Source organism: Meleagris gallopavo, chromosome 12 (genome assembly GCF_000146605.3).
Source record: "Meleagris gallopavo isolate NT-WF06-2002-E0010 breed Aviagen turkey brand Nicholas breeding stock chromosome 12, Turkey_5.1, whole genome shotgun sequence".
NCBI classification, from domain to species: domain Eukaryota; kingdom Metazoa; phylum Chordata; class Aves; order Galliformes; family Phasianidae; genus Meleagris; species Meleagris gallopavo.
Window position 1 is genome coordinate 3527210 of NC_015022.2, and position 8402 is coordinate 3535611.

Below are 8402 nucleotides of genomic sequence, written 5' to 3' on the forward strand. Positions count from 1 at the left end.
ACTCTCTGGTTGTGAACATCCAACCAATTCCTTACCTGCTGAATAGTTCAGCCTTCAAATCCATCTGTCTCTAATTTAGAGATAAGGATTTGGTGTGGAGCATGGGATGCACTCTGTTCCTTCTGGAAACCTGTCCTTGACTAAGATTGTTAATAAAGAAAAAGGGCATGAGGGGGCAAGGATGCTACTTGTGCTATTCATATCCCAAATCTCTGTCATCGTAGGGAGTTAATTTCAATGACAATTTGTCAGGTGATCTTGAGAAATACGATCTTAGGAAACAAACACAACTTCAGTGTTTTCACGTGGCATATTTCTTCCTGTTTCTGAATCTGGACATTGGTTTAAACTAATGAGTGTGTACATGAAAAAATTGAGTCATGTTATTTGACCTTATATAACATAAACACAGAATGACTTTATACAAAAATAAAGTAAAATTAAAAAAACAAAAAACAAAACACAAAAACAGAGAACATAAAATACAAAAAAATCTAGGGAGCAAGTGGTGGAGGTAAGAGTACTCTTTTGCAAAAAGATGTGCAAAAATGATTAATAATCTGCAAGTGTGGAAGTCCTGTATTTGGATAGCTCAGGAGATGCTAAGGTATGGTTATTTTTAAGAGACATTGCTATAGAATAAAATACAGGTAAGTCATCTGCTCAGTTGAGTTCACTACTAAAAAAGAAAACTAAGGTAGCATTCTGTAGATGATAATGATCATCACAACTTTTCCTCACAAGACTTTATGATTGCACTTTGACTTGTATTTTATCACTTTTTTCAGTGCTAGAATACTACTGAGTGAATTATGTCTCCAGTCTGACAAGAACTGAGTATGAAAGTGATGACTGCTTTTAGAGCCTTATTGAAATTCTCCAGGGCAGTGAGAAATAAAATGCTTGTTATTTCTGAATTACGAATGAAATCTGTTGTAAAAAGCACAAATGTAACTACAGAAGAGGGTCTTGGATATGTCTTCTCATCTATAGAATCTTCAGAACGCATTTTTTTTCATAGTAGCCAGTATAATGGGACTGATGGTAAGATGGATTTTATCTCAAAATGTTGCTGTTCATCAAATCTGAATTCAGACGGGAATTGTCTTTGTCAAGCCTGTGCTTAAGTAGATGTTAGAGTGAGTGGCAGATTCCATTCTGTGTATGTTTACAGTTCTGCCCTAGATTGGCATGCCTTTCTGAATCACAACTTTAGATGGGATTGATGCAGTATTTTAGAGAAGAGAGTCTATCTCTAGTTAGAGGCTATGCTGAGTAGTATCCTGGGTGCAAAGCAGTAAAACTTGCCTAGTTCAGTAGTATCAGAACATGATTTTGAAATCACCGGGTTGAAAAGGGGAACACAAGTTAACTATAAGTGCTGAAAGTGTGATCTGGTGTTCTTTAATAGATAGCTAGGGAACAGCTAAACTAAATCTTTACAGTTTGTAAAGATGTGGGTCTTTTATATATTGATGCCTGAATGTAAGAAATTCAAGGAGATTCAGTGAACAGTGGCAGCTCTGTAATGTCTGATTTATTTATCTGTTTATTTATTTATTAATTGGTAGCATCTTCATATCTTGTTCGTGTTGATTAATTACATTCTGTGTTCTCATTTCATTAGGTCAGAACTTACCTTGTGCAACCCCCACGTGTCCTTTTGTTATCCTTGGCAAATTGATAGAATTATAAAAGAAAAAATGCTGGATTCTTAATTGATCAGTGTAATTTTTCCACTCGTGTAATAGCTGATCTATAGACATCCTGATAGATGCACATTGCTTACTTCTGAAGGCTTGCATTACTCCAAATGCAGTCTGAATCATCCAGTTGAAGTTCTGATATTCATTTAGCCTTGTCAGGTTAAAGAAAAACAAGGGAATAGGATCGGAAAAATAACTTGCTCTTCTATATCCCCTCAACCTTTGCAGAATTAATTTCTCATATGGAATAGTGATGGTCAGCCACCCTTTCTCACACCAAAATCATTACAAATCTATCAGCCAGTTCCTTGAGTTGCATGGTAAGGCACTCACTTCCTGTGCGCCTGAAGATAACTTGGAGAGGAGAAAGTATCAAATAGAAAAGCTCTACATTTGTTTATTCATCTGTTCTAATATTCAGAATCTTCCCTAAATTTGTGTCCTTTCCAGTGTTCCCACCCTTTTCTCGTTCTCCTGCCAGGCACAAGCTGGTTTTGCTGCATGTAGTCCTTTTATTTTCTTATTTTCTTTTTTTGTCTTTCTTTATAAATTGGATGTCACATATATGCTGTGATATTGTTTTGGACTTGCAAAGCTGCTTCTGGAACTCCCCCCCCCTTCTTATTCCTGCCTGGTAGCTGGAAGGAGGTACTGTTTTCCAGTGCAGCTTATTTTCACAGCTGTGGCAGAGGAGGGAAGTGTCATAAGATACTTTGAGGTCAGTTTTGACCCCAAATTTAGATGAGGTAAAAATGATTGGACAGAAGTATAATATCTTGTCTCAAGTGGTATGGCTGTCATTTTAAAATCAGATAATAATTGTGATTAAGAAAGAGCTGTTTTGACAGCCTTTACAATAAAAATGACTCAATGTTACATGATACTGTTCTTTATTCTATGTTTTGTTACCAGTGAAAGTTATCAAGTGATGTTTTCAATGAAGATTTAAAATTGAACTTAAGCTCCTAGAAATGCAGGAGAGTTCTAAATAATTTTTTCTTTTCTCTTGCTAGTACAATCTTCTATGTGTTAATAATCGTTTGAGCAATTTATCAGCAGATTAACTAGGGTAAATCGTTAAATTACCATTTCACTATCTACACCAACATTCTAGTAAACCTCTGATAACTGTAAAATGTGCCTCGGGCTGAGCTGTGCATTGTGTATGCTCTTTGTAATGAGAATTCATTGGCTTTATGAAGCTGTTGTCAGACATCTATCATTTTGTTCATTAAACTTGTCTGTGACATCCGGCAAATTGATGTTAACTGGAAATGTTCTATGGGAGTTCTGGCATGACTCTGTTATATTGCCTGAGGAGAGAGAAACTTTGTACATGGTGCATCCCAATTTACAAGGGTGAAACCTTCCCCTTTGCCTTCCCCAAAAGCGTGAATGAGCATCTGACCATTCCTTTTTCTTTTTTTTTTTTTCCTTAATCTTCCTTTCAGTGCTCATTTATGCAAACAACCCGTTAGCCCACAGTTTGCAAGCAGATTTACCATTGATCTTCAGTAGAGATTGAAAGCTGATACTGCTTTTGCTAGTTCAGCCAGTCTTACTAAGAGGGCAGCTCAATTTATTGTCGCTGAACTATATATAACATCTACAATGCATATATACAAATATACAATACAGATCTTCAGTGCTCCGTGCACAATGGCTCATGCAACTGGTACATCTGAGGCTGTATTCTGACGCACCACCCAATATATTATCAAAATTAATGTTTCATTTATTTAATAAGTGGAGACGTAATTGGGTTTGGGGTTTGTTTCTCAATAGTAGAGGTTTTGTGGCTGTTGTTCCCTCCAGTTGATGTAACTTTTTTTTTTTTCCTCTTTCTTTTAAGAGTTTGAACCTTATTCTTTGCAATAATTATGTTTATTGGAGTTTCAAATTCTTGGATGTAATAAGTATTAGAAAAGGTAAGTATTGTTACAGTGTACAAGAGATAAAACTATGGAAATTTTGGTAACTTTGCTGGGAGTTTTATAACATTTCCAACAAGTGGCATTTAATACTTGTTTTTAATGGTCATCATCTTCATCTGATATTGTGCACTGCTGATTCACATAAAACATACAGTAGATGACTAAATGCTTTGTTGACAGACCAGAGGAGGTGCCTCACTGTCACCTCTGCTGAAATGCACCACCCACCACCTCAGTGTGCTCACATTCACTGTTTGGTCTCCATCAACATTCAGCAAGCATCAATGAATGTCAATGGGTGCCATTTTTTCCTCATGGAGTAATTCAGTTCCAGCCCTTTGCTTCATCCACATTTCCATGTCAGACACCATTCTGTCAGACTGCCCCTCTGCTGCCATCTGTCACACAGTAACAAAATGTAATGGAATATTGGTGGGAAGGTTCAGCCTCTACTGCCGTACCATCAACATCTGCCTCTGATGTTGCAGGCCAACAGAATAAAATAGAGGCATTACTTTTGGAGCAGCCCTTTTATCTGTTGTAGGGCAGTCATTCACTTGGTCTTTTGAAACTGCTGTGGAATGATGAACTATAATATCTTTGAGTGATGAATAATATCTTGTCCTTTCTGCTCTTGAGCAGACTGTGTGAAAAATAGGTGCTTTTAACATCTGCTTATATTTGGTTCCTGTATGCAGCTATCTGGAAATGGTAGTGGTTGTTAATAGGATGTCTGTCCACCTGCTAGCATTCCTGTAATGCTACATGTAGTGCTACCTGGTTTTGGCTGTATCAGAGATCTTTCACAACAGGAATGAACGTACAAACAATTTGTGACATAATAGGCTAAAATGTTCATTAATGGGCTAAAGATAAGGTTTAGATTGTAAAACCTCCAAACGAAATGGATATCCCCAAATCCATTAGGTAGAATTTTCATCTTTTGAGAGAAAGAATAGAGCAGTTGGCGCTTTAAAATATATTGTGTCTCACTACATAATTGTTCAGTGGATTAAATGAGTTTATTGATTTTTGCTTCTCTACTGACACACATTTATGAGCAGTTTCTTTGGCACCGTAGCCACATGTCAAAGGTCATAACTTTCCTTCACTGTGGAAGAATAAAAGCTTTCAGATGGTGAATCCCTGAAATCCGCACAGTGCATTACAGATTCACCCTCACATAGGATTACTGGGATTGCATGACTTTATTTAAAATAAGTAATTAAAATATGCACAGTAAGAAGAACTTTACTTACAGATCATCAGTTGACTGCAAGTAGCCATTATCCATGCAAAAGGTGAGATATATATTTTGATAATAGGTATCATTGTGAGATGCATGATAATATATTAGGCTCTTTTATGGTCCCAGATTGTAGTGAAAATAGTTCATCTTAAGAATGTAATTAACACTTACTATTAGGAATTTAATAGCACTTCAGCTGAGGAAACAGTTGTTCTTTACTTTTAGAGTTGTATCAAAGACTTATTACGCTTTGTGTACAAGAGGTGACATTGGAGGTAAATCCTGTTGGGAGAATGAAACATAATTCAAAACCTATGGTTTGCATTTACGTAAATGCTGGTAGTGTTGATGTTTACTTTAATGCCTTGCATTAGTGGAAGCATGTGGGATTTTTGTCATGTACTGAATGTGAGACTCTACTGACGACATAATCGTGAAGCTATTAAAAAAGAAACTGCAATGGAATATAGAAAATTGGCCCAAAAGCGAAAAATCAATCATGCTTTAAACATAAACTCGCTGACGCTAGTTTTGAAGTTTTGAAAATGTAGACTGGGATATTGTCAATGCAGTGACCCTCGTGCCTGTCTGATTGGTAGCCTGACAGAAGAAATACTTGTGAGGGGGCTAGATAAGATATCAGACTAATGCAGTTAGCTGTGATGAATTTCAACTGGTGTTCTGTGTGATCTGATAGATATTAGAGCTGGCTTGAAGGTAAAGAAGCAGAAGTTCTTGGGATTTGTGACCATCTGGGAAGTCATGCCATTGTCAGACCATTTTTAGGAGCTATTAGCTGATAGATTAGTACTACAGTAGAGGGAAGGTGTGACCCGCTGTTTCTTTAACTTAATTTCTGATTGTCAAAATGTCTGTGTTAAGGAAAGTGAAATACCTTTCCAACTTTTCTACAAAGAAGGAGAATTGTCTGCCAAACATTGTAGAACTGAGGCCTGTTGATGCTTGCAAATAACAAATTTTGCTAAAAATACCAGTGATAACCATTTCTGCAAATTATGATCTTATTCTAAGCACTATCTGCTGTTAAACTTACCAAATATTTATATTGCAGGGCTCTGGTTGCCAAATGTCTGATGTGATAACCCTTTGGATAGAAATATGTCACTGCAATATTCTCCTTTATAATATCCTTTATAATATCCTTTGATGGATATTTCTAGTTTGTTTGTTTGCTTTTGTACATATTAGAGCTCTGCAGAGCTGTTTATCCCATTCAGTGGCAAATCTAAAGTAAAACTGCTTTTTATTTATCTTTGCTTTTTCTAGGAAAGCTTCTGTCCAGTTAGGGACTAGTGTGATGGGATTTGTTGCAGAATTGGTCTGGGAGTAGCTTTTTCTCTTGCTATGAATGTATCTCAAAAATCGGTCGTCCTGTAGATTTTGAGAGAAAAAATCATCTAGAAACACAGGACATGCTGTTTGTGCTGAGCGTGTTCCTTGTGAAGGCTGAGATGGGCTTTCCCACTAAGTGGTCCCAGGCAGCTGTGGATTTGTCTTTTAGCTCCTCATTAATTCAAAACTGGAGAAAAAGTGTGAGCTAACACTGCTGGGAGAAACCAGCTGGCATGGAAAGCTGAAGTAAGTGAAAACAATGGGGTAATTACCTGGAGAGGAAGTTTGGGAGGGGACATGGGTGAGGTGGAGGTGTGAGCAGGCTCATGTGTTTGGAGGTCAGGAAGGGGAGGAAAAATGCACTGGTGGGAAGCAACCAGAACTAAGAAGGCTGCAGAGTGAGACCTGGGGTTGGCTCCGTTTGGAGATGACAGTGGGTACAAGTTGGGAGCAGGAGAGCACCAAGAGGCTAGGAGCAAAGATTGGCTCAAGAGAAAATGGCAGAACAAAGTGTACCTTCCAGAGCAACTGATATTCCTCAATTTGGAGTGTGGAAACACAAAAGATAACCTCACAGACTGGGGAGCTCCGAAGGCCTTAAATTGTATCATTGCTTCAACCGAGAGCTTGTGTATTATGTGACACAAGCCAGGCTGACCGCACATTTCACAGAAAGCCTGTGATCATGTGTTGTTTTTCCCCTCAGTGTTTGATGCGAGGCTCTGAGTTTTGATCTCTTGGAAGTAACATGAGTTGGGGGAGCCGTGGTTGCAGCACACTGGTACTTTTGAAGGATCACTGTCTTCTCCTGGACACGTAAAATTAGTGAATATTTTGGGCCACCATCCAACTGTTTGTACCCAACCGTAAAATTAAAATAATAATAGAACCTCATCTCGAGATGTTGTGAAAGTACATTAACATTTGTGAAGAACAGTAATTCAGAGCCCGGCAGAAAAGGCTATGGGGAAGTTAATAACTCTTTCTTCAGGGCAGTGCTTAGTAGAGTACAATAAATAAGGAATGAGGCCACACACTGAACAGAGGAGGGAAAGCAGAATACTGAATGGATGCTGGTTACGTGAGCGGCGTTCATTTGGTTCCATGAATAGTGGGGGAAGTATGATCATGCAGTTGGATTGTTTTCTAAAGCATGTATACAAACAGAGCAAATCAAGATCCATAAGCAACTTTTACCTCAGCTTCCTAGCTTCTAAGCACGTGAATTTGCAAATTTTCATCATGTGCATATACACACATGTGAGAGGCAGATAAACTGAATGCCACATTAGTGGGAAGGCTCTGGGGTTAGCTTCATTTGTCTTATGTATGTATAATATAGCAAAAAATGAAATAAATATTCATGGATCTAATAGAGTTTTCTATAGACTGAGTATCAGGAAGAAGCTTTTGGTATCAGAACCTACTCCCTACTTCAAGTCCTAAGACTAAGTTACTAAGTTTACAGAACTTTATGATCCAACTAAAGTGTAGTCTGGTGCCTGAGCACCTATGTAACAATAGCTTTAATTTTTTTTAAAGATGTCAGTACACTGAGAATTATCATTAGCCATGTTTGCTCACTAGTGAAGATACTGGAGAGGGCTGTGGCAAGATTTATAAACCTGTTGGTAGCATTTATCACATTGTAAGCTGGCTTAGGATGACATTGGAACATGGTACTAAGAAAAAACACATTTGATTTAGACATTTGACTACAGTGTAAGGTTGTGTGTGGACAGGACTTATGTGAGTGCTGAGATGATACGCTCTCAGGTGTTTGTCAGGCCAGCTTTTACTCACAGTGATCTGATTCTGAAGAGAAATTATGGTGGTGTTTTTTTTCTTTTGTGTATGAGAGGGGCACTTTTTTCATGGTGCGTGGTTTTAGATTGGTGCCAAGTGAGGATTGTTAACTGTAGTGCTGCAGAGAAATTAACACCTGTGGGTTTCACCTCTTCCTTTATCTGGTCTATTTATTTATTTAATCTCCTCATCATCTCAAATATTTACAAGACATTCCAGCATGCAGCCCAGAGTACCATGTGGTTGTTAGGGCACAGGTCTTACCTGGAGCCGTAGGGTGTCCTTCTGAAAATATGCCTCAGTGTTCATGATTTTTATGACTAGAGGACAGACTTTTTTTTTTTTAATTCTTTT